General features: G+C 36.2%; 1 protein-coding gene across 3 annotated transcripts in view; it reads right to left on the bottom strand.

Moving 5' to 3' along the window:
• Positions 1–27,954, bottom strand: part of DLGAP1 (DLG associated protein 1) — an 853,569-nt gene that overhangs the window by 494,150 nt on the left and 331,465 nt on the right. The gene's annotated exons all lie outside the window — the stretch shown is intronic.

Below are 27,954 nucleotides of genomic sequence, written 5' to 3'. Positions count from 1 at the left end.
GCGGCCTGCGGGGTCTCTGATCCCGCTCCCCACACAAGAACGCAGGACATGGTGAGGCTAAAAAGGAACACCCACGGAGCCATAGGTAGGGGAGTCACACCACTATACTCTCGCTGGCGGCTGGGTTGGAGACACAGGAACCAGGAGCCACACAATTCTCAACCCTCACTGCGCCGCTTGCAGGCTCAGCCACCATCTTCTTGCTAGCTCCCCCTTTTTTTCTTTTTTCTCTTTGCTAGCCTCTTCTCCTAGCATAGCCACGGCAGTTATATTCATGGCTAATGGCTCACTGGTTACAGCTGACGGCCAACTAGCCACAGCTGATGGCCATTTGATCACAGCCGACGGCCATTTACTACCTGAGCCAGCACCTTTCTATGTGAGGCCGAGAGCCTGGAAACTGCTTTTTGGGGCTCTGTCCCCACATTATTATACAGTGTTTGTTTAATTGATGTTTGTTTCCTTCACAAGAATGAAGGAGGCTCTAAGGTTGGGAACTGGTTCTGCTCAGAGAAGGTCCCCAATAGATTTCTATTTAATTAATCTATTCATCCTATGTTACCCAAAGGGTCATGGTTAAGGAATCAGGTTTTGTTCTTTCTGTATTTTATCATCTAAATGCATAAATAATACATACTTGTTAAGGGAATGGATTAAATACATTTGTTAAGTATCCAGTGATATTTTTCTGTGTGAGACTAATTTAAAAGGTATTTAATTCTAAGTAGAGAAGAGCCATCATTCCCATTGATGGTTAACTTCCTAAATTTTACAGATAATAGTAGGAAAAGTAAGCTGTTTAGAAATATACAGGTGCCGAAGCCTTATGTAAATTCAAACTAGCGATCAGATTATCGTTGTAGGGCATTCTGTAAAGGAAAGCAGTTGATACTCTAGAGCTGTGAATCATAGTAAGCGGCAAGTTTACCCGATAGGAATTTAAATAGGCCATGTAAACAGGCAGAATGGCACGGCCCATGGTTTTGAAAGCCCCAGACATTGAGAGTAACGGTCTGACTGCTGTGTAAAGTGTCATGTGGTTTTCAACATTAAAAGTTTTCTTATGCATTGAAAACATAGATACTTCTCTAGGTGCCATTTTAATTTTCAAAGTTTAAGGTAGACTGGATCCCTTTGCAGGAAAGTTAGTTATCAAAAGCTTAAAAGGTGAGGGATTAAGAAGTACAATTACAGTTACAGCACAGGGATGTGAAGTTTAGATGGCATAGGGAATATAGTCAATGATATTGTAATAACAATGTATGGTGTCAGCTGGGTACTACACTTACCAGGTGATCACTTTGTAAGTTACATAAATGTCTAACCACTATGCAGTACACCTGAAACTAATATAATATTGAATGTCAACTGTAATTTAAAAATAATTTAAAAATTTTAAAAAAAGCTTAAGAGATTTGACAAAGTTACAGTGGGATCTAATCTTTACTATCCTCATACCTATCTTTCTAGATAGACTGTTCTGTGTAACTAATAAATTAACACTGAAATACGTAGCAATTAAAAAACTTACAATTAATAACTGAGGCAAGCAGGACCATCATTATTAGATCAACTGATTTGACTCACAAAACTCTGTAGAACACATTTTCAAAGTTACACTCATTTATATTTAAAAGAAATCATTGAATAAATGGCCCAGTTTAAAGACAAGTAGCGATAAAACACACTCAGAATTTCTGGGGAGGGGCCCATAAATTGGTATTTTTAATACCTTCCCAGGATGATTCATGTGAAACCAAGGTTGACAATCTCCAGTCCAGTTGAAAGTAAAAGTGAAATCCTATATATTTCATACATTGGGTCTGTTAAAACCTCAAAATCTCCATTTCTTTATATGAAAAAATGCTGCATAAAGAGGTTATATAAATACATATGGTAGGGCCATAGCCACAAGTTTACAAAACCCCAACAGTCTTTCCATGTTACTCTGAAGTAACTTCACATAATCTGGAAACTCTGTATTCAACAGTGATTCTTGGGTGGAAGAAAGGAGGGCTCCAGGGAGCAAGGTGGACCTATGGATAGATGTATATAAATAGATTCATGTTTCCTTAAAACCTGAGCATTGTTAACACGTTTTCCAAGCCCTGTGGTAATGGATAAAAAGGCACAGATTCCATCCCCACATGCACTAGTTAGCAGTTCTCTAATATATGGCCACAGATCATATTCCTGAACTTTGACTGGTTTGCAAATATATTCTCTTTTTAATAAAGCTGACAGTGTGGTTTGATGAGCGGAAGACCATCAATCGTCATTGCTGGAAGACACCCAAGGTCCCATAGTGCTGGGAGCTGATCAGAAGCATCAACTTTCCATATAAATTCAAGGCAAAGAGAAGGTGATGGGCAGGCTTGAGCTGTTTGCCCCATTAGGCATATGCTCACCATGTGGCCTCCCTTGAACTAGGAGAGAGAGAGAATTGGTGGGAGGGGTGTGTTGGAATTCTTTCTGTAGATATAAGACAAGTGGTCACTCTAAGGTTTCATTTTTTTCTAGATCCAGGATCAGGTGTTTGATTTAGGGAAAAAAAACAAAATCACTCCCTGTCCCACTCTCCCCCGCTACCCCCAAAAAAATCCAAAGCCAAAACCCAAACTGCGTAGGTAGTAGAGTCAAAAGTGCAGAGGTCGACTGACCAGGGGAAAGAAAACAAGCAGAAAAAAAGCTGTACTTCTGATCTTTTCACATTGCAGATCTTACTAAATCACTCATCTGTCATCTATTTCTACATGAATAAGAGGTTATAATATGGGTGCGGTTGTCCAACTTTAATATAAGTAAGAATCACTAGATTGTTAACAATGAGATTTCTGGGTCATATCACCAGAGTTTCTGATTCGGTAAATCTAGAGTAGAGTCAGAAATGTGTAATTTAAACAACCTCCCTCAAGTGATTTTTACACACTCTTGGAGAGACAGTGGCCCAAACCAACTATCAACAAGCAGACGTACGTCTCATAATAAATTTCTGTCACAGTTTAATCAGGATATTAAAAGTGTTTGTTCATCAAATTCTTCTTCATTAAGAATGTTTGGAAACAGGCCACAACAAATGAATCATAAACTAATCTATGAGCTATTTCTTTTCCCTTTGCTAGGTAATATCTAATTTTAAAGAAAATTTCAAGTTTTATTTTGTTTTATTAAAAATGCCAGTTAGACAAATAGCCATGTGTCTATTTACCAAGAACGGAAGTTAAGGAACAATAGATTCAAAGTTCGTTAAGCCTGAAAATAGACATATTGTAGTGATTTCCTCTATAAAATTTGCTTTTGAGGAACCAGGATATAATTTAAAATCTCATTTCACTCTACCGTACTGTGGCTTTTCATGAAATGTCTTATTAATGATAACTGGAATCATTTAAAGTAAAATATACATTAAGGAAATGAGCGGGACTTTTCAAGATGGTTGTTTTTCTTGTTGTCTGTTTTTTTATATGACTGAGGAAATATGCGCTTAAAGAAGGGGAGACTATAGTTTACTGTATGCCAATGACAAAAGTTTTCTCCTTGATCAAACTCTTGCCAGGCTCCCCCGAGCCCTCTTCTCCATGAGGCCTCAACCTTGGCCTATAAAGACTTGAACAAATACTAACGGTTTCTTACAGCTTAAGTCTGCATCCCTAGGATGACCCTAATCCTACCTCAAAGTAAAACTCAAGGCGACCACAAGAGTTGACTGTTTCAGCCAACGCCTGAAGATAGGATCCCTGTCTCGCAGCCTCTCAGGAAGGACAGAGCCTACCTTCATAATCACCAGTTAGCAAACCACATGAGTGTCCCTTGGACAACCCTCCTTGTAATGTTTCATTTCCCGGACTCTACAGAGCCCCAGCTAGCCCTGACCCAATTCCCTCATTCTCTCTTTAAAACTTACAGTCACCTCCATACAAATTGAAGTTGATTGAGTTCAGTTCACACTGGACTCTTTTCCGTATTGCAATAGTATATTACTGAATAAAATTTGTCCTTACCACTTTAATTAGTGTCTGGTTTTGTTTATGTTTGACACCAGATCTTTTATGTATGAGACCCCTACAGAGTGCCACCATTTTGGCGGTAGGAGAATTGAGATTCTGACAGGGTAAGTGACTTGTGAAAGTCAGGGCAGCTGGTGTCAGAACAAGAGTCTGAGACCTGTATCGTTGCAGAGTACATATTCTTTTCAGGGCTGGCTTCATGTATGTGCAACTTGCATGGTCACACAGGGCCCCATGCTTAGAAGGGCCTCACACTTGGTGTAATGCTCTGCTATCGTTGCCTCAACATTCTTAATTTTTGAATAAGGGACTCCAGATTTTCTTTTTGAACTGGGCCCTGCAAATTATGTAGCTCAATTCACTTCCATGGCTTGCTTCAGATTAGGGTCTCCTAAACATTTCAAACTCAAAGTTAGAAATTCTGATGAAGTTCTACTAAGAAAGGATACATATCATGTAATCCCCACTATAAATGGGGGGCAGACTATGATGCTGCTCAGGACTATCTGGAATCGTTCACTTAAGTGTTTGTTGAGATTCCTAATAGGGATTTGATTTCCTTATAAAATCTGCCATGTAGGTTTCTGAGTAAATGACCGTGCTAATTATGTTTCCTAATATTTTGTTTTAATTTCTTCTGGTTACATTAAGGACAAGCACCTCAACTAGATACTCATCTTTCTCTTTCTATAAAACAACATGTCTTTTTCTTGGTTACATAAGTAATGAATGCTCCCTATGGAAAATATGAAGAAAACAAAAATTACCCATAATTGAACATGTGGAGAAATATTTCAGTATACGTAATTTTTAAGGCATTTATATAGGCATAGTATATATTTTTATATTTACTGATGTCTATCGATTGATGGATGGATGAATTTACCATCTATCTACACGGAATCATAGAATTCCTGATTTGAATTTGAATCCCATGTTTTTGTGTTTTCATTAATTTTATCCTAAGAATTTCCGTTAAGGGAAAAATGATTCTCTTACAATCTCTTCATTGTTAAAAATTTAGATTTGTTTGCTTCTTTTTACACCTTGTTTTTTGTCATTGACTCTAATCAAGGAGAGCATACAGCAAGGAACTGACATCAACTGAATTCAGGAAGGTTAATGGGGAACACATTGCATACTCAAAACTGCTTATTACAAGTGCATGAATCAGGAGGGTTTTCTGTACTTACAGGACATAAGTATAGAACAGATCATTCTATATCATTCTATATATACCACAAGAAAATTACTGAAATAGGCCAGGCAGTCTTGAGACAACTGAATGGTAGAATTAAATGGGTAAATGAAAGAGGAGAGGGAAAATACTATTTGCAGAATCTTTCCAAATGTCAACCTCTTTAAAAATCAAGAAGCTAATTATTTACTGCACAGACAAGGCAGAAAAAAATGTGGGCTGTCTTGGGGTTTGATTATTTCCCCCAGCAGTGATTATACGCATCAGCTTCCTATTCACTTACATGCTAATTAGGGGCTTTATCTTCATTGAAGAATTGGTTTCCTTTGTTTAATTCAGCAAAACCAGCTTAAATCAGAAGTTTGCTACTTTGCTATCTTCTCCTTGTCAGACATCCTGCTGGATCTCAGTCCCTGTCTCAAAAGAAAACATAATGTATTTTTCCACTTTAAACACAGAAGAGATTTCCTTGGATAACCTTGGAACATAATTACTGGGTCCAGTCAAACAATCTGAAACTTTGCAATTTTCCCTGACCTGACTCCCTTTCCCTTCCATGTTTCAGAGGTCTCTCCATTTTCACTCTCTTGAATTCCTATTTTGTTTACTGTGGGAACTTCTTTTAAAAGTGATTATTGACTTTGGCATCAACGTGGTCTGATTGAAGAATTTGGTAATTTAAATTAAACTTAAACTAGGCAGAAACAGAAAAAGAAGGTGGTTTGTGCCAAATTATTACTTTTCACTTATTTGAAAGGTGGAGATTATGGAATGCTCAATTCTGCTTCTCACTGGTGGGGACAATCTAAGCTATGATAAAGCTTAGAAAAGGGAAACATTTACAGATGTGCAAATATCATCGTTTGCAAATACCATCTTTCATTTGGTTGGTTGTCTTTTTGTTTTGTTCACGGTTTCTTTTGCTATGCAGAAGTGTTTAGATTGATGTAGTCCCATGCAGTTATTTTTGTTTTTATTTTCCTTGCCCATGGGGTCAAGTTTACAAAAACCCCTCTGAGACCAACGTCCATAAATTTACTGCCTATTTTTTTTTCTTTTCTGTGTATTGTATTGTTTCAGGTCTTCAATTCAGTTTTTTAAATTTTTTATTAGAGAATATTGGGAAACAGTGTGTTTCTCCAGGGCCCATCAGCTCCAAGTTGTTGTCCTTCAATCTAGTTGTGGAGGGCATAGCTCAGCTCCAAGTCCAGTTGCTGTTTTCAATCTTTAGTTGCAGGGGGCACAGCTCACCATCCCATGTGGGAATTGAACTGGCAACCTTGTTGTTGAGAGCTCGTGCTCTAACCAACTGAGCCATCTGGCCACCTCTCCAGAAGTTCAGTGGCAGCTCGTTATCTTCAATGTAGTTGTGGCAGGCGTAGCTCACTGGCCCATGTGGGAATCGAACGGCAACCCTGTTGTTCAGAGCTCCTGCTCTAACCAACTGAGCCATCTGGCTGCCCCTTAAATTCAAAGTTTTAATCTATTGTGAGTTAATTTTTATTTATGTATGAATGTAGTCTCATTCTTTTGTATGTGGCTTTCCAGTTTTCCCAACACCATTTATTAAAGAGACTTTCTTTTCTCTGCTGTATGTTTTTAACTACTTGGTCAAAAATTAGCTGCTTATACGTGCAAATGATACCTCTCAGAAGTGGACTAATATCCCAAATGTATAAAGAACTCATACAACTCAACAACTAAAACAAACAAACAGTCTGATTGAAAAATGGGCAGAGGACTTGAATAGACACTTTTCCAAGGGAGACATACAGACGGCCCACTGATATATAAAAAGATGCTCAACATCACTAGCTATTAAGGAAATGTAAATTAAAACCACAATAAGATACGACCTCACACTTGTTAGAATAGCTATTATCAGTAAGACAAGAAATAACAAGTGTTGGAGAGGCTGTGGAGAAAAGGGAACCCTCTCAACACTGCTGGTGGGAATGTAAATTGGTAGAGCCACATGGAAAACAGTATGGAGAGTCCTCAAGAAATTAAGAATAGAGCATCCACATGATCCAGCATTTCTTCCTCTCAGTTATCTACCCCCAAAATTTGACAACACTTATTTTTAAAGATGTATGTACTCCTATGTTCATTGCAGTTTTACCCATAATAGCCAAAATATGGAAACAATTTGAGTGTCCTTTGACAGATGATTGGATAAAGTAGAGGTGGTACATATATACAATGGAATACTATTCAGCCATAAAAAGATGAAATATTGCCATTTGTGACAACATGAGAGTACAATGCTAAGTGAAATAAGTCAGATGGAAAAGGACAAGAACCATATAATTTTACTCATATGTGGGATATAAAACAAAAAGCAACAAATGAACAAACAAAACACAAAGTCATAGAGACAGAGAACAGAATGGTTGTTATTAGAAGTTCAGGGGGATTGGGGAAGTATAAAGAGGGTAAAAGGGGTCCAATATATAGTGAGGGGAGACTAGACTTTTGGTGGTAGGTACACAATATAGTATACAGATGTCCTATTACAAAAATGTGCACCTGGAACTTACATAATGTTATAATTAACCAACGTCACTACAATATATTTAATTTAAAAAAAGAAAAGAAAGAAATGGGAAACACTGTGGGAGTTGTATGGGGTATGACGGGGTAGTGTTGGGGAAGGACCTGAGGAAGCCGCTGGATCAAGCTAGGAAAAGAAGACTGAGTGAGCGTGCCAAAAAGCACTGGATTTTGAAATACGTTTAGTTTTCCATTCATATTTAGTTTGGCTTTAATAATTCAATTGCTCTCTTGGTCTCAGTCTCCTCAGAGAAAAGACCAAATAGCCAAGTATGAATAAAGCTGCTCTCTAAACTATAAAGTGTTAAATAAAAATGGCATTATTACTAATCATCTCAGTTAACAAAGTTAAATAATAACTCAATCATTCATTAATATAAGCACTTCATGCTATAAATTTTCCTGTAAGCACCATACTAATTGTGCCTTACAAGTTCTGACACACTGTGTTTTCATTTTCATTGCATTCAAAATGATTTTAAAATTTCCATTGTAATGTTTTCTTTGACCTATGGGTTCTTTAGTAGTTTTTTTGAGCTTTATTGAAATATAATTGACATATAACATTGTGTAATTTTAAGGTGTGCAATGTCATGATTTGATATATGCATATTTTGTGAAATAACTACCACAATAATACACAGAATACTCTCCCTTTTCTATTTTTATATCCATCATACCTTATCTTAAATTCTGCCTTCTCCACCATGCCAATCATAATTGCCCCATCAAATATGATCTCTGGTCTTTTAAATGCTCATGGTACTTGGTTAGAAACTCTCATCATGCTGTACTAAGAACTATAGTGATTTGCATAGTGGATGTAGCCACTAGTCCACTCTTACTCCCCTATCAACTATGGGTTTCTTGCAGGCAGGAGTTTAGGCTTATTTACCTATGTATTATTCCCTGAAGTTCCAGCAACGTCCTTTTCATGTGGTGGTAGCTCAATAAATGATTACTGTTCTGAATTGAACCAATACAGTTAAACCCTAGTTAAGGAGTTGAGTGTACAACACAATTTTCTTGGTTGTACTCTTACTGCCATCATACAACAGAGCTTTCTTAACTTGTTAAAAAACAAAAAAATTAGATATTTCAACAAAAACATTCAGGTAGATATGCTTTCCCACAAGACATCAGAAATCATTGAACATTAACAAATATAGTGGGATATTTTTCCACGAGGGAGGACATTGATATTTAGCATGATTTCAATCACTCAACATATAATTGATGGTTGCAGATTTTATAAGTAAAATAAAAGTAAACAAAAATATAAGAGGCCTGTTATTCAAATAATGTTCATTAGAAAAACAACTGTGGAGGCCATGGGTATTTAATTTACAAAATATTGGAAAAGGGTTAAATGTCTTCACAGCATAAATTAATCAACACATTTATTGTGTTTACTGAGTGGTATCAAAAATACAAGAAAGGTTTGTTATACCTAAGGAGATAATCTAATTGGTAAAATAGGAGTGGTGGCACTTTCACTCATCCAGGGCTGCAGTAATTATGATTGGATGACAGTTGTGGCAAGTGAATAAAAGGGAAAGGAGAAGCAAAAGATGATTTAAAGAAAGAATAAATGGGACATGGAGATACAATGGGGGCGAGGGAGAAGATATTGCAACATTTTAATCTTAGAAGTTCAGAAAAGTACCAATAGAAATACAGAAAATAGGGGAGGAATTCTTGGAGATGATTGAGAAAAAGAAGAGAAGGAAACAGTAACATTGCAATTTTAGGCAAACCGAGTTTGTGGAAATATAGAATGTGTGAGTATAAATATCCAGAGGACAGCAAATATTTGCATGACAACTTTATAAAGCACTTTTAAATTCACTATTTTGTTTGAGACCTGTAGACATCCTGTTAAATTCAGATAGGTTAAGTTGTTTAATATCCCCAGTGGAGAAGTCTGGACATGGATCCAAGTTTCAGGCTCCTAGTCCCCTTAAAAGCACTGGGTTTAGTATCAGACTGGTTTTGGATTTACATTTTGCTTCTCTAAGTTGCCAGCTCTGCAATTTTATGTAAGTTACTTCAACTTCTCTAAGCTTCATTTCCCATCCATACTTATCTTGTAGGTTTGTTGTAAGAATTAAATGACCTAAAACATTTACAGTAATTGGTGTTACTGTATGTTAACTATTATAAGATGTTAACTATTATATTATTACTTCTATACCACAGTTCTTTCCCAGGGAGCCTGGAACTTTGACAGAGAGGAAGACAGAAGGAGGAGGAGAGGCAGAAGGAGGGTAAAAGAGAGGGAGGAGGGGGTAGAGAGGGAGGGATGGAGGAAGTGAAGGGTAGCAGGGAGAAGAGACAAAGTCGAACAAGAAAATCTGGATGGGAAAGGAGAGCAGACGGGCAATCCTTGAGGGTTGAAGCAGGTGGGGTGAAGGCCAAGGAAAGGAGAAAACCAACACTGACTTGCTACTATGAATTGAGCACTTAATATTATTATTTAATTTTCACAGCCACTCAGTGAGACAGGCCTGAATGATTGAGTGATTTGCACAAGATTTCTATATAATAAGATGGGAAGCTTTGAACTTAGATCTGTCAGATGCTTTCACCTATGCTTTTTTATGTATTTTCTTTCGTAAAATTAAGATGATTTCTTTCCATTTTAAAAGTAACATGTTGGAGTATTGAAAATTTGGAAGCTACCAAAGACTGTAAGGGAGATAAAATTATCCAGAAATAACAATTGGCATTTCAGTGTATGTGCAGTCAATCTTTTAAAATACTTTTTTTTATTGCTTTGACCTAAACTATAGTGCTAAATTCTGATTTTGTATTTAATATTAGAAAATAAGCATTTTTCCACATGAGAAAATAAGCATTTCCCAAGTTATTAAAGCTCTGCAAACACTGTTTTTGAGTGGCTGCGTCAAAACACACTAAGCAGAGTTACTGTGGCTTAGAGAGATGTACTTTTTTAAAAAAAATTATGTTCTTTTCAATTTTTCATAATTAGAAATAATGGTGTGACAAATGTGCTTATGTTAAGTGACATAAGTCTGATGGAAAAGGACCAAAACCATACAAATTCACTCACATGTGGAATATAAAAAAGTAACAAATGAATAAACATAACAAGAAGAAACTCATATATACAGACAAAAGAAGGATGGTTACTAGAGGGAAAAAGGGGTGGGGGGAGGGCGAAGTGGGTAAAGCGGTATGGCAATGGAAGGAAACTAGACTTCAGGTGGTGAGCATGCAGTAGAGTACACAGATGTCGAATTATAATCTTGTACACCTGAAAGTTACATGTTATTAACCAATGTTACCCCAATAAATTTAAGTAAACAATGTGTGTAAAACGGTGGGTTTTTTGGTATTTAGGATTAGTTTATCTGGACAGATTGCAGAAGAGGAATCACTCAGTAAAGGTAACGTCAACAATCATCGCATTATTTTCTGACATATGCTCCATCAGTAATGAGAGAGAATCAGTTCAATCAAAACTCTTTGCTAATATACTAGATGAAACTTTCTAATATGTTTTTCTTAAATTGAAGAGATTGATTTTTTTGCTACATGGTTTAACAAATTTCTTAATGGGATACTATTCAGATTTTTTGCTCATTTGTTTACTGGGGTAGTGGTGTTTTCTTAACAAGCTGTGATTTTTATGTTATAAAGATGTTGACACTTTTTCCTCTCATGCACATACACGTATGTGGGGACAGAGCCAGGAGTGCAGTTTCCAGGCTCTTGGCCTCACGTGGAAAGGTGCTGGCTCAGGTAGTAAATGGCCATCAACTGTGATTGGATGGCCATCAGCTGTGGCTAGTTGGCCGTCAGCTTTAACCAGTGAGCCATTGGCCACTGATATAACTGCTGTGTCTATGCTAGCAAAAAATGGGGGCTAGCAAAAAGATGGGGGCTGAGCTAGCAAGTGGTGGAGTGTGGATTGCGGATTGCAGAGAGGCGGATTGTAGCTAGCAAGTGGGAAATTGGTCGGTTGGCAGAAAAGCGGACAGCAGATCGCACGTCGTGTGAATCCAGCCTCCAGTGAGACTATAGTGGTATGACTCCCCTACCTATGGCTCTGTGGGTGTTCCTTTTTGGCCTCACCATATCCTGTGTTCTTGTGTGGGGAGCGGGAGCTAAGACCCCCGCCTGATACCCCGCACGACAAATGGCACAGCGAGCAGGGTGTGGTGTCGGCTGAAACTCTCTGGAAGGTAATGGAGCAGTTTATACATATAAAAGCTCAGTTTTGTAAGCAGTGTATGGTGCCGGCCAAAGCTCTCCGAAGGGCGGTGGAGCAGTTTGTGCGTATGAACACTCAGTCTCAGGAAGACCAGGAGGAGCAGCTGCTGGAGAGTTGGACCCCGTGGAGGGGTGGGAAGATTGGACGGTTCCCCAACCAGCATAGGCTGGAGAAAGCCAAGGTCGTTGCAGCCCTGTGGGCTGGGAAGTGCTTGCTGAGGCCCTGACCCCTAAATTGGGGAGGACTTGGAGCCCTCGCCCTGCGGAGAGGGCACACATTGTGAGGCTAACACACAGCCCTGGCGAATGACTGTGGACTATGGGAAATTGCCTTCTATTCCTAATTTAATGGACCACTTAACTGTTTGCTTGGGAACATACCACCATGTAGTGGAACTGGTGGATGTTTGCTTTTGTGTCTCGACCAGCCGCCATGGAGAATATGTGAGAAAGACTGGCTGTGCCCATGAAGTCTGGCTGTGCCCAGAGAGAGTGGCAGTGCCCTGAGAGCCCTGGCTGAGTCCATGAAGTCTGGCTGTGTCCAGAGAGAGTGGCAGTGCTCTGAGAGGCCCTGGCTATGCCTGGAGAGAATGATGGTACCCAAAGAAGCCCAGGAAGTCTGGCCGTGCCCAGAAGGAGTGGTGGTGCCCTGAGAAGCCCTGGCTGTGCCCAGAGATCCTGGCTGTGTCCAGGATATTACTTTCACCTCCAGGCTCCTTGCACAGGGACCCTCGTGGAAGATGCTTGTCGCATAGATTGTGAGGCGAGACCCTGTAGGGGTGGAGTGTGGGGACAGAGCCCCAGAGTGCAGTTTCCAGGCTCTCAGACTCATGTGGAAAAGCACTGGCTCAGGTAGTAAATGGTCATCAACTGTGATTGGATGGCCATCAGCTGCGGCGAGTTGGCCGTCAGCACAGTCTCCCTGATCATCTGTACCAGGTGCTCCAGGAGTGTCCCTTGTGTGGGTTTTGTGTGCCCTCTAGAGAGCTGCTTTTTTAAGGGTGTGAGAAGAAAGCTGCAGACTTTCCTAGCTGCTCATTAATTTCTTCATGAGTTACCACCTAACTGCCTTACACTTCCTACCTGCTCTTCATTTGGTGCTTCTGAATCTGGAGCTGCTCTGGGCTCCCCATTAGTGAAACTTGCCTTGGAGTTGAGTATCATGTGCTCTTCTGTCCATCCATTCTCATTTGTCTTTCTCTCTCTCTCTCAAAAATATTGAGTTTTAATTTAACAAGTTATGTTTCTGGTATAAAAAATACAACGAAACACAGTACAGTGAAAGGTTCCCTTGCTAATTACATTTCTTCTTCTTGAAATTGAATGTTTATATTCTTTGCTTAAGTTTGTTATCAAAATTTTATTTCTTATTTACATATGAGGATTCTTCATATATTTGTGCTATTAGCTCTATGTCTTTGAAATATTTTGCATGTATTTGTGCCACTCATTACCTCGTCTTTTAACTGTATTTATGTGTTATAAAATAGTTGTGAATTTTTAAAGTGTTGATGACGTCAATGTATATGCTTTTTATCTTTATACCTTTTGCATTTAGTATCTTTTCTTTCTCTAGAAAAATCTTTCCTACTCCAAAGTTATAAATATATTCTTTTTTTTTTAATTCCTCTTTTGGATTTAGTTTTTCTACATTTAAAAAATTAGGTTATATAGTTACATGCTGAAGGAAATCAAAGTTATATAAAAAGATGTGTACTGAAAAGTCTTGCTGCCAGCTCTGACTTTATACTCCAGATTTCTCTCTGTGCCACTATATTTAAACATTTCATTTAGTTTATTTATTCTTCCAGTGTTTCCTAATACAAATATATAAAAATTCAAATAAATAAATACATATATATATACACACTATATACGAATACATATTTGTAACTGCTTATATATGTATAAGTGATTATATATAAATGCACATATAAAATACATATAGTGTATGTAAGTTTTTGCATATGTATATCCTCCTTTAATAAACAAAATAATCTTTTAACAATTTTATATAACAATACACCTAAAAATAATCTGATGTAAGAATTCAACTTTTTTCCCTAAACAGATGTTTGACCTACTTTCTTTTTCCGTCTCTCTTTCCCAATTGTTCTGAAGTATCATTAAGTGTTTCTTGCCTCACCTTATGAAAAGGGTACTGTAAATTTTCTTTTGAGAAACCACTTCTGACCTAGTATCGGCCTTATGATTTGTGTAAATTGAACCCAAGCTCAGGACTGGGGATGGATTCATAAACTTTAGCTGCTTTATCATAATAGCCATATTGGGTTTAGGAATGTAATTTGAGCCAAATAGCAAACTTGAAACTTTGCTTGGAATGCTGAAACAGAGATGATTTTTTTATGCTAAATGTGAGAGAAAGCCCTCTCAGACCTATGAGGGGACCAAATTCTCAAATCAAACCAACATCATGTAAAACAGATGATCAAAGGATGACATAGTATGACTGGAGATGTTTTTAAAGCACCTGGATTATGCTCCACCTGAAGCCTATCTTTCATTTTTCCTCATTTTTCATTTACATGAGCCAACAAATTTCCTTTCATTTTAAAGCTAACATAAATTAGATTTCCTGTTACTTGCAGCAGAAATAATCACAAGTGGCATAGCTATTTTCTTATATTATAATAAGTATATACATATACCAGAATGTGTTTTGGTACTCATTTCTATTCTCATAAGCAGTGTATCCATTCTTGTGCCGACATTAAACTTTTCATTTCTTTACTTTATACTTTGTGTTAGGAAAGTCTATTATTCAGTCCCATATTTCTTAATGCGGATCTCCCAGTTTTCTCCACAGTAACTCACCTCTCCCCAAGATTGAGAAAACAAAGACTTTACCTCTGTCTCTGGGATGTGCAGGTCTCTGGGATGCGCAGGGCCTGCAAGTGTATGCATTCCCTCTCTGCTATCTTCCTGGAGTTGGTGTCCTGGCAATGCTTTCCTGCTTTATAGGGGCCACCTATACTTTCCCTAACTGTTCTGCCTGTGACCTTGTGGATAAGATAAATTTGAGGGAAGAAAGAGGAAGCCCAGACTGCATTCTCCCCTCTGGCTTTATCATCAGTGACGTATATTGTATTTTAATTCTTAACCAGGTTATGAACTTATTCATAATTCAAGAAATAATTGTGTGTGTGTGTGGGGGGGGGGATGGGTATTTAAAACTCTCAACAGTATGTGTTGCTACCTGGTACAGAAAGTGTCTGTTGTTCTTTTTTTCAGTACTTGTTTCTCAAATTTTCTTGGATCTTCTTGAACATTTCCTCTTTTAGATAAACTTTCAAATCAACTTCTCAGAACTGATAAAAACTCCCCTGGGCCTTTGATTGGGATTATATTAAACTTATATAATAACTTTAGAAGATCTGGTCTCCTAAAAAAGAGCTTTCTTATTTAGGATCTTGGCATATTTTTCTGTTTACTCAGGGATTCTATGTACTTCACGAATGCTTAATAGTTTTCTTCAGTAAATTTCATGTTTATTTGTATAGCTGTTCCTAGGTATTTCATGATACTGATTACTATGGTGAAAGAAATTTAAGAATTTTTTTCCAATTGTTTAGTAGGGGTATGTAGGAAAACCATTTATATTTGCTTATTGATTTCTATTCTGGTCAACTTGATTAAATCTTTATTAGTTATAATAATCAGTTAGCTGTTTATCTTTGATTTCCACACAGACAATGATATTATCTTAAATAATAAAAGTTCTCCTCTCATCCCATTACACTCTTCTGATTAATTGCATTTACTAGATTTATAATCTTGAATAGCTCAGATTGTAGGTATCCATATGTTATTCCTAATTTTTATTTTTTTAATTTTTATTTTTTAATTAAAGTTTATTGGGGTGACAATTATTAGTAAACTTACATAGATTTCAGGTGTACAATTCTGTAGTACATCATCTATAAATCACATTGTGTGTTCACCACCCAGAGTCAGTTCTCTTTCCATCACCATATATTTCATCCCCTTTATCCTCATTTCCCATCCCCCTCACCCTTTACCCTCTGGTAACCACTAAACTATTGTCTGTGTCTATAAGTTTTTGTTTCTCATTTGTTTGTCTTGTTCTTTTGTTGTTTTTAGTTCATATACCACATATCAGTGAAATCATATTGTTCTCTGCTTTTTCTGTCTGACTTATTTGGCTTAGCATTATACTCTCAAGATCCATCCATGTTGTCACAAATGGTCCTATTTCATCTTTTCTTACTGCTGAATAGTATTCCATTGTGTATATATACCACAACTTCTTTATCCATTCAACTATCGAAGGACATTTTGGTTTTTTCCATGTCTTGGCCACTGTAAACAAAGCTGAAATGAACATTGGTGCACATGTATAAATGTATATGTATAAATGTTTTCAGATTTTTTGGGTAGATACTCAGGAGAGGAATTGCTGGGTCATATGGTAATTCTATTTGTAATTTTTTGCATTGATATGCAGATAAAGTTTTATCATTGATTATGATACTTGCAGTAACAAGTTAAAGTTTTCTCTAGTCTTGTTTGCTATTTCTTTGAAAGTCAGCAGTTTTTATATTTTACTTTTTTTTCAGCACCCAATCATACATTTTTTTCTTCATTTGTTGACATAGAGAATAACATTAATGGATATTCTAAATCAAACTACCTTTACATGGTTAATATAAACTGCACTTTATCAACATGTTTAATTATATACATGCTTTGCTATATTTAAATTACTAAAAGTTTCTTTAGAAGTTTTATGTCCATATTTACAAGTGTGATTGGACTACATTTTTCCTTTTGCCTGTGTCTTCTCTCATCTAGTTTGGTATCAGAGTGTTGCTAGCCTTTTCTAATTAATCAAGATAATTCCAGTCTTTTTCTATTATCTGGACATGGTTTTATAATATAAATAATTTATAATATAAAATTATCTATTCTTTATATTATATAATTATAATATAATTACATAAACATATACTATATTATCAATATTATACTAATAATTAATAATAAATAATTAATGTATTCTTTTTATAATATAAAAATTATCTATTTCTTTGGTTTAGTAGGAATAACTAATTAAGTTTTTTGACTCTCATGCGTATTTTAGAGATAGATTTTTGACTACTTTAATTTCTTCTATATTATTGTCGTCTTGAAATTTTGTATTCCTTTAGCCAATTTTGATAACGTATACATTTTAGAAAATTAGTAATTTTATCTAAATTTTCAAATGTGTACAAAGTAATCTCTTATGCTTTCTTGAACTTCCCCCTCTTTTTGTAGTTATATCTCTGTTCCCATTTGTAACATCATTTATTTTTAGGGTTTTCCTTTTTCCCCTTGATCCAAGGGAAGGATTTGTTAATTTTACTATTCACTTCAAGAAACCAGGCTTGGTTCATTGTTCCAATTCTACTGTTGTTTGTTTTTCTGTGTTGATAGTTGCTGTCTCATATATTCTTCATTATTTAACAATCTTCAAATATACTGATTTTCTGATCACATTCTTTTTTTGATACATTCTGTTTTTAGATTGCAGATTAGATATGTTATACATATCTTCTCTCTCTCTGTTATTTCAGAACATATGCTAGAAAATAAGAATATAATAAGAGGTTGGTCTTGGTGACTCAACCATTGTATTTCCCTTCTCTACTTCAAATACAATAACATAAGTTGCAAGTCTTTGCAGCTGTTACAATTATCTACAACTGCTCTAATTCTATTGGTTTGTCTGATCTTCTTCCCTGCCACTGTATTAACTCCTAACAAAAAGAAATAAAACAGACTATAAAAATGTGTCCCACTTGGACTACATTTACTCATTCAGTGAATTAAATGATTGAAACACACACACACACACACACCCTGAGGGCCATGACCTATGCTGGGTGCAAGGGACCCAGAAGAGAGTAAAACATTGACCCTGCATAAAAGGAGTCTCCAGTGGTATGGGGAGAAGGACACACATGCGGTGTAATCCTCTGAGTGTACTCAGTGTTCTAAAAGCAAGACAAGCTGTCTGGAGATGGATGCTCAGGAAAGAGGGATGCTTAACTCCGAGTTACTGAGGGTGTATGAAGCAAAGAACAGGCACAGAAATGGCAGTCAGACATATGACCTTGGTTCATAACCATGTTTAGTGTGTCTCTCCTCAATCTTTGACGTGACACAGTAAGGGAGACAGGGTAAATGGTAAACTCTGCAAATTAGTGGCAAAGTCCCCAGTGTCACATATGCTTATGAATTTTAGATACCATTTATTGGGGGAAAGGAGAACCAATAATACTTAAGAATATACAATATGAAATAAAAGTATATGATTTCAGAGGCAGAAAGACATTTTAAATTAAACTGCAAATTAAGTTTCAAGTTTTAAATTACTTCCAATACTTTAGCCATATCACTCAAAGGCATATTATACTCATTCATCGAGTTTGTGAATGAAATGTATTTAATTCAACTTAGCAATTTTGATTTAGCTTTGAAATTTTAGGTTAACCCAAAGAAACATGTAGATGACAAAAATGCATTGCTATTTAAGATAATTTAAGAACAATCTATTTCTAAGAATGTTCATTGCCTCTTTAACCCCAATCCATATATCAAGGGTAAGGAGGATTTAAAAGAAGTAATTAAAAAAATAACACTGCTAAACTTTAAAAAAAGCAAACTTAAATGATTTTTTTTTTTTTTAAGAAGCAGCAGTTGCTTACTATTTCTAGTTTAGAGAGAATACATGGCAGGTAGAAGAGACAGATTCTTTATCTCAACTCAGCGAGCAGCATTTTCAGTGCCACAATACCTAAAATACTGTAAAATAACGGACATAGCTATAGGTCATGCAGAATCCTGGACTCTTCCTGAGAACTCCACACACACAAAACATCCTTCTTTGAATCCACTTCTTTTTACAGCCATTACATGAAGATTTCATTGTCTGAAACAAGGCTGTCCTATCAGCTCTCAGGTCCCCAAACCCTGCATGTATCACCTTTCTACATTCTGAATGTGTAGGAAGAGAGTCCTTCCTGTGGGGAGGAGAAAGTTCATTTGTGTTTGGAAATTGTAATATTAACATTGTATTTCCTTTATTTCTTTAATCACAAAGACCAGAAAATGTGCTCCCACGCTTGCTCAAATAAACCCACGAAGTGCCAGTAGTACTTCTCTTTAGCCAGTAGAGGGAACAGAGGAACAGAAGTTCACAGACATAGTAATGTATTGTTTATCTTCACAGACCAAAAAGAAAACAAACAAACCAACCCAAAACTGTGTTTCCCTTAGAAAAACAGTGCATAGAAAGCCAGCATTTTTAAAGAAGGATACTTACAAGGGCTTTTAATATCATACCAATATATCTAATTCAGTACTTGATGTTTTTGATTTAAAGACTTCCAAATACATCAAAATATGTTTCAAGACGAGGTGGAATAGAACAGGATTAATAGCTGGTGCCAGCTATTATTCAAATTTTAGTCAAGTTTTAAGTTAATTCAGAGCCTGTAACTCTCAGAAAGGAAAAGATTCATGCATTTTGTACAGCTGTTCTCTTTTAATGAAGATTCTATTCGCATTCTGATAATTAAAAAAAAAATGTTTTCACTAGATTTTCTTTAACACTCTGGTCCCTGAAACTTAAAGAAAATGAAAGAAAATCGCATAGGCCTTATTAAAAGCAACCCAATGCAAGTTTTTGTTTTTAAATTGCCTAGCTAAAACACAGCACCACTTGATTACAATTGCTTCTTTGCTGAAGCAAAACACACACTGTGCTTAGATTCTCCTTCAGCCTGAACCACTTTTGAAAGGAAAGGGAGAACCCAGTGGTAAGGAATATAATTCACAATTTAGCCTTTTTATAAGCCTTGACACTCCCATTAGGTTTGAATGGAATCACACAGTGAATTTTCTGTAAGCTAAATTTACTAGGGGAAACTGATTTGAAGATATCTACCTTTTAGTAGAAGCATACGAGTACAGTGTGATCTACAGAGAATACAGACATTCCTTTATCCATCTCTTGCTCCCTTTTTTCCCTCCCCTTTCCCAATTTACTTGTTCCCAATGATCCAAATGGATGACACTGCCTTCTATGTCACCGTTACGAATAAAAGGACTTGGAGCTTTCTTTACAGAGGAATGAAATGTTTTTGCATCAGATTATGATGATGGTTGCACAACACTGTGAATGAATACACTAAAAACTATCGAATTGTACATTTTAATGGCTGAACTGTATGGTATGTGAATTAATTCTTAGTAACGTTGTTAAAAAAGGGGGATTTCTCTCTTTAGTTAAGGTAGTAATGAACTTAGATAGCAATGTTAAACTCTCTTTTCAACTAAATGAGTCAAAGTAGCATCATTTGGCTGTTGGACTCCATTTGCTTTTCATTTTTTTATGCTTCTATGTGGTGTGTGTGTGTGTGTGTGTGTGTGTGTGTGTGTGTGATATTCTTTCTACATTTTTATTTTAGTGCTCTGGTCTGATTAAAAGTTAGCCTTTTTTTTTGTTTCCTTACTTGCAAAGAATTGAAAACATATATTACACTATCAAAAAATCAAAAAAAGAATCCACCATCTTGTATTTGTCTTATTTTAAAACTTTATTTATTAACTAATGCCATTTATTATGTGTCTGTATGCCAGACGAGTTTGGGGTTCATCTTTTATCACATGAAAATGAGCTCATCATGTGATAGAGCATCAAAATATTTTAAAGCAATTTTAGGTTGCATGTATTAAATAAAAGTACTCAGACTGAGGAAAGAAATGGTCTTCTACTTGGTACTGGTTAGATACATCTGGGACTTGTGTTTTGCTTTACGCAACACTGTGGCCTGGAACACCTCCAGAGAAAAGATAAAGAGCCCAGGGAAAACAGAAGAAACCTATACGTACCTTTGAATAACCGAAGGACTGTCAAGTAGAAGATCAACTAGACCTTTTACATGGCTCTTACAGTACAAAATTATACTTGTTGTACCAATGTACTTGTTTGTACCAATAGTACAAAACAGAAGAAACCTATACCTACTTTTGAATAACCGAAGGACTGTCAAGTAGAAGATCAACTAGTCCTTTTACATGGCTCTTACAGTATAAAATTATACTTGTTGTACCAATAGTACAAGAGGTATAAGTTATAGGGAGACTATGTTACAGCTCCGCAATGTTTGGAGCTGTACAAAGCAGAACGAGTTACTGCAGTAAACAGTGAACTCCTATCAAGGAGTCTGGTTTCATGACCTACACTCAGTATCATGGATTATGCTGTGGAAAGAATTGTGCTCCTCATCATCACAGATACTACCAACACTCAAAGGAGACAAAATTATAAAAGACAGAGATTCACTGGGGTCATTCTCAGAATTCTGCCGATCACAGGTGAGTGGAGTTAAAACATTTCATGGTTATCTTAATGTTCAGAGGAGGCTAAAAATGCTAACTGACCTACTTCAGTGCTTGGTAACTACATTGTTTTTCCATCTTCTGACAGCGGAGGAAGGCCCTTTTCAACTTAATGAAACAATCACCAGGTACAAGCCAGTAGAGAATCTCCAGAGCCACTATTCCTGAAACCATTTCTCTCCTTACTAAATTCACTCTTGAAATCTTTTGCTTTACAACCTCAGCCTATATCAAGTTCAGAACTGATCCAAGTCTAACTCTAATGAATCTAATTACCATTAATCCTAACTCAGACCATTCCAAAAATTAAATCCTTACCTTTTAATTATTTTTTCCATTCCTAGCTTGTTTTTTACATATATGGCTATGGTGGTTACTCTCAAACTATTTAATTCCCCCAGTGTGTATTTAGGGAACGGAAACTGACTGTAAAATTAAGTTTAAAAAACCATAATTAGGAAAACAAATCATCTGTAACAAATAATGTGCACAGGTATTCTTCAAATTATTTGACTTCCCCAAAGTTCACTTTTAAGTTAGTTGTTTAGAGCCCAGTCCCAGAGATACTATATTTTGGGGGAAATGCTGGTTAGATTTCCAGGTCCCCTATAGGATTATAGACCACAACAAAATTGAGTTATAATAGCAACAGTACTAGAGATTAGGGTCCTGGGGATGTGAGGAAAGAGAGAAGGAAAAGAATATTGTCTCCTCTTTTCCTTTGAGTTGAATCATTTGAGGGAATATTTTGAAATAAAGTTTGTTTTTGATATCCTTCAAACACTTGTGCATTTCTTTAATTTACTTTTATCTCTTTACTATTCCTTAGGAAGTCTCTCTCCCTAGGGTCCCAGGATCCTCCTGCTGCTTTCTACAAAAATATTCTGGCACATTCTCCAAAAATGTTCTCTGCCTACAAATCGTTTTTCTTTCAGAATGCAGACAAAGCTCAGTTCACTTCATGAAATTTATTTCATCCAAATGTTATGATGTTAGCTGTGGGTTTTTCATAGATACCCTTTATCAGGTTGAGGAAGTTTCTTTCTTTCTATTGACAATTTGTTTAGTGTTTTACCATAAATAGCTGTTGGGTTTTGTCAAATATTTTTCTTTGTCTATTGAAATTATCTTGTGATTTTTGTTTTTTAGTATATTACATAATGTATTATATCAGTTAATTTTTGGATATCAAACCAACTTTGCATTCCTAGAAGAAATCTTACTAGGTCAAGGTGTATCATCCTTTTTATTTGTTGCTGGATTTGGTTTGCTAGTGATTTGCTGAGGATTTTTGCATTTATATTCATAAAGGATATTGGACCATAGTTTTCTTTCCTTGTGATATCTTTGCCTGATTTGGTATCAATCTAATGCTGGCCTAATGGATGAGTTAAAAAGTGTTCCCTCCTCTTCTATCAGAGGAATTAATAACTGATTGGTATTAGTCCTTCATAACGTTTAACTATTACATTGTTTTATACACCTGAAACTAATAAAAAAAAGTTAAAAAAAAAAAAAAGGAATTCACTAGTGAAGCCATCTGGGCCTGGGATTTTCTTTAAGGGAAAATTTAAAATTATTAATTCAAACTGTTATAGCTTTATTTGGATTTTCTATATTTTCTTTAGTAAGTTTGGTAATTTGTATTTTTCTGGGTATTTTCCCATTTTATCTAAATTATCTAATTTTTTAGGATACATTATTTATAATATTACCCTATAATCCTTTCTATTTCTGTAAAATCGGTAGTGATGTTCACTATTTCATTCTCGATTTGGCAATTTGAGTTTTTTTTCTTGGTCAGCTTAGTTGAGAATTTTTATTTATTTCCTATTTGTTTTGGGTTTAGTTTGCTCTTCCTTTTTCAGTGTTTTAAGGTGGAAGGTTAGGTTTGTGAGATCTTCTTTTTTTAACATAGGCCTTTACAGTTATAAATTTCCCTTTGAGCACTTCTTTAGCTGCGTCCTGTAAGCTTTGGTATATTTTAATTTTCATTCCTTTCTAGTTTACATATTTTTTATTCTTTGACCTATTAATTATTTAGGATGTGTTGTTTAATTTCCACATATTTGTGAATTCCCCAAATTTCCTTCTGCTATTTTTTTTCTTGTTTATCTACTGTTTATTCTATCCATTATTGAAAATAGAGTACTAAAGTTTTCACCTATTATTGTTGAATTGTCCATTTCTCCCTTCAATTCTGTCAGTTTTGTTTTGTAATTTTTGTTAGAATTTTTGGACTCTGTTGTTAGGGACTCTGTTGTTAGGTGTTTACAATTGTTATATCTTCCTTGTGGACTGACCCTTTTATCATAATAAACTATCTATAATTATCTCGAGCAACATTTTCTGTTTGAAAGTCTATTTATTTTTGTGCTATATAAATATAACCTTTCTAGCTCTCTTAAGGTTATTGTTTACACATATCTTTTTCCATCATTTGTCTTCAACCTATTTGTATCTTTGAACCTAAAGTGTATCTCTTGTACACAGCATATAGTTTGTCTCTTCTTTTATTCAATCTGATAATTTCTGCTTTTGACTATGTTGTTTATATTTAATATTTTTATTGCAACATTTGGATTTTTATCTGCCATTTCCTTTCATTTTCTGTCTCATATCTTCTTTGCGCCTGTTCTTCTTTATAGTTTTGTTTGTTATTAAGTGGATATTTTCAAATATAATATTTATTTTAATAATTTTTATTTCTATACATATTTCTATAGCTTCTCATTGATTGATCTAGTGCTTACAATGTACACTTTAACTTATCAAAATCTACTTCAGAGTTATACAAAATTAAATGCACTGAAATAAAGAAATTTCAGTATATATAGTTCTGTGCCCTTCCTCTGTCTTTGGTGCTATTATTTTATACATTTTGAGCTATTTTGTGTTATAAACCAAACAATATATCACAATAATTATTATTTTATATAATCTTCTGCCTTTTATAGAAACTGAGAGGAAAGGACAAGTACATATTTATATAGTTTACTATATTAACCTTTTTTTATACCATTTCTTATTCACTTCATTATTTTTCTTGTGGATTTGAGCTATCACTGGTGTCATTTCATTTCTCCACTGCAGCTTTGTTCCTATCTACCTTTGTGCTGTTATTGTCAAATGCATTAAAAATGTCTACATGTTATTAGGTTGGTGCAAAAGTAATTGCAGTTTAAAAGGTTATAAATTATTGCAAAAACCGCAATTGCTTTTGCACCAACCTAATATAAATCCAACAATACCATGATATGCATATTGTTTTATTCAATTGTTCTTAAATCAGTTTAGAGAAGAAAGGGGAATATTCAATTATACTGTCTTTTATAATTACCTACCTAATTACCTTTATTAGCACTCTTTCTTTTTTCATGTGCATTCAGATTGTTCTCTGGTGTGATGTGCTTTCAGCCTGAAGAACTACCTTTAGTAATTCAACAAACAGCTTTTGTTTATCTGGGAATGTCTTTATTTTGACTTCATTTCTGTTTTTCAGATAATTTTGCAAAGATAAAGATTCTTTGTTGACATTTTTTTTGTTTTTTATTTTTAGCACCTTGAATGTGTCATCCCACTGCCTAATGGCCTCCATTATTTCTGATAAGAGGTCAACTGTCAATCTTACTCAGGTTCCCTTGCATGTGATGCATTATTTTTTTTTCTTGTTGTCAAGATTTTCTCTTTTCTTTCTACATTTTGACTATAATTTGTCTAGGCATGGATCTCTGTGTTTCTCCTACTTGGGAGTTTACTAATCTCCTTGGATATGTAAATTAATGCTTTTCATCAAAATCAGAAAGTTTTCAGATATTGTTACCTTGAAAATTTTTTCTGCCTTTCTCTTTCACCTTTCGTTCTAGTATTCCTTTTATACATAAATTATGTGCTGAATGGTGTCCGCATTTATCCAAGGTACTGTTCATTTTCCCTCATTCTCCTCTCCTCTCCTCTCTTCTCCATTCCTCTCCTCTCCTCTCCTCTCCTCTCCTCTCCTCTCCTCTCCTCTCCTCTCCTCTCCTCTCTCTTCTTCCTTTCCTTTCCTTTCCTTTCCTTTCCTTTCCTTTCCTTTCCTTTCCTTTCCTTTCCTTTCCTTTTTTCCTCCTTTTCTCTCCTCTCCTACCCCTTCTCTCTCGGATGACATAATTTCTATTGATCTATCTTAATTTCAGTGATTCTTTTTGTGCTAGCTCAAATATACTACTGAGCTTCTTCAGTCATTTTTTCATTTATTTTATTGTGCTTTTCAAGTACAGAATTTCCATTGGAATTTATTTATAATTTCTCTTTTTATTGATATTTTTTGAGACATTGTCATCATACCTTTTCTTTCATTCTTTAGATATGATCTCCTTTAGTTCATTAAACATATTTATAATGACTGCTTTGTAGTAATTGTCTGCTGAGTCAGTTTTCTTGGCACCTTCAAAAGCAATTTCTATTTCCTGCCTTTTTTTTCTGTCTGTGGGTCTGTTATGAGCTGAATTGTTTCCCTCTGAAAATTTATGAGTTGAATTCTTAACCCCCAGTACCTCAGAATGTAACTGTATTTGGAGAGAGGGCCCTTAAAGAGGTAATTAAGGTAAAATGAGGTCATATGGGCGGGCCCTGGGCCATACAACTGTTACCTTTATAAGAAGAGATAAGAACAGATGCACACACATAGAGGGAAGACCACGTGAAGACAGTGAAAGGGAGGTGGCCACCTACAGTTTAAGGAGAGAGGTTTTATATGAAACTAACTCTACTGACACCTTGATCTTGGATTTCTAACCTCCAGAATTTTGAGAAAAATAAATTGCTGTTGTTTAACCCACCCAGTCTGTGATGCTTTGTTATGGTAGCCCTAGCAAACTAATACAGAGTTACACTTTTCTGTTTCTTTACGTGACTTTTAATTTTTTGGTAAAAACTGGACATTTTGAATAACAGCTTGTAGCATCTGTCCTCCCTGCTGTTTTTCCTGTTGTTTTCTTGGTTATTTATTTATATATTTAGTGACTTGAAATCTCTTTCCCCCACCATGCACAGCTTCTTGTTTTGCATTTCAGCCTGGCTACCCAGGGATTTCTCCTACAGCAGCATAAGCCACTTATTGGTCAAAGGTTATCCTTAAGCTGTGTTAGCCAGTTATTTTTTTCACTCTTTACCATGTGATGTGTATGTAGCTTGTAGGCTGATATCACAGTTTAAGTAGTTTATGTGGTTGCCTCCACATTTAATCAGGGAATACTAGCTTGGATTTCTTCTCTGCCAGCACTCCTGAAGAAGTGCAGTCTTAGGCATGCACGGTCTTTCAGAATGTTAGGAACAGGTGTGATTTTGTTCTTGTCTTTCTTCCTGGTAGTTGCATCTGGGTCAAGGTATCTTTTGGTTCAGCCATTTTTTGGTAAAACTCCTAGTGCCAGTGAGACTTCTGCCCTTTGTTTATTGATCTGTGTGTAGTTTAGGAGATGATTTCAAGTCTGTCTCCATACAGCTCTGATTGCTCCTGAATGAGTGCAGCCTGGAACTTGCACCTACCTTTCCTGACTACCGTGATCGCAGGGCGGTTCTTTTTGGCTATCTCTTTCCACTGTTCTTCTCTGTTAAATTTCTGAAGGCTCTGCCATTATGCTTGTTCCTGCTTATATAATAAAGCTATGATTCCTTCCTAATTGCTCTCTACCAAGACATTCATTGCTTTTGACAATGTTGTTGGGTATGGAATTCTCCATGTTCTGTTCCAAATAAAGTCAGCTCTCTTAGGCAGAGCCGTGGAGTTCATCATCCTTGAGACCTGCTTCTTCCCCTAGCAGAACCTCTGTACCATGACAGAAGAGCTGGGGCAGGAAAGAGTGGCTCACTTTCCCCAGAGTGACACCTGTCTCACCAGCAGATGGGGTAGCAAAGATGGCCTCCATTTTCTTGGCTTGCCTTTCACCATGTGGAACCATGGCCTTATACATGAGCTGGGGCAAGAATGATCAGGACACTAGTATTCTCAGTTTGCTGGAGTACAGTTTCTGTCCTACAAATGGGCATTAAGTGGAAGAAAGGGGTCCTGGACCTCCTATTCATACCTGCTTGGAATTGAGCTTTTGTAAAATAAGGCTGGAAGAAATGAGAAGACTGGCAGCCTGTCCTTCCCAGGTGATACTGTTGTCCCAAACTGGGAGCTAGGGGGAAGAGGGAGACCAATTTTCTTTGTTGCACCTGCTGAATTAGAGTACCCAGAACATGCGGTCAGAGATAGGGTCATAGTTCAAATGCTGCAGACTCTTGCCTTAAAGGAGATTTAGTAGATTTTCTCATTTTCTTTTCTTTTTTTTTAAAGGATTTTTACTGGGGAAGGGGAACAGGACTTTACTGGGGAAGAGTGTGTACTTCCAGAACTTTTTCCAAGTCAAGTTGTTATCCTTTCAATATTAGTTGTGGAGGGTGCAGCTCAGCTTCAGGTCCAGTTGCCGTTGTTAGTTGCAGGGGGTGCAGCCCACCATCCCTTGCAGGAGTCAAACCGGCAACCTTGTGTTTGAGAGCCCACTGGCC

Source organism: Rhinolophus ferrumequinum, chromosome 19, assembly GCF_004115265.2.
Source record: "Rhinolophus ferrumequinum isolate MPI-CBG mRhiFer1 chromosome 19, mRhiFer1_v1.p, whole genome shotgun sequence".
Lineage (NCBI taxonomy): Eukaryota > Metazoa > Chordata > Mammalia > Chiroptera > Rhinolophidae > Rhinolophus > Rhinolophus ferrumequinum.
This window is presented reverse-complemented; position numbering and strand designations above follow the sequence as displayed.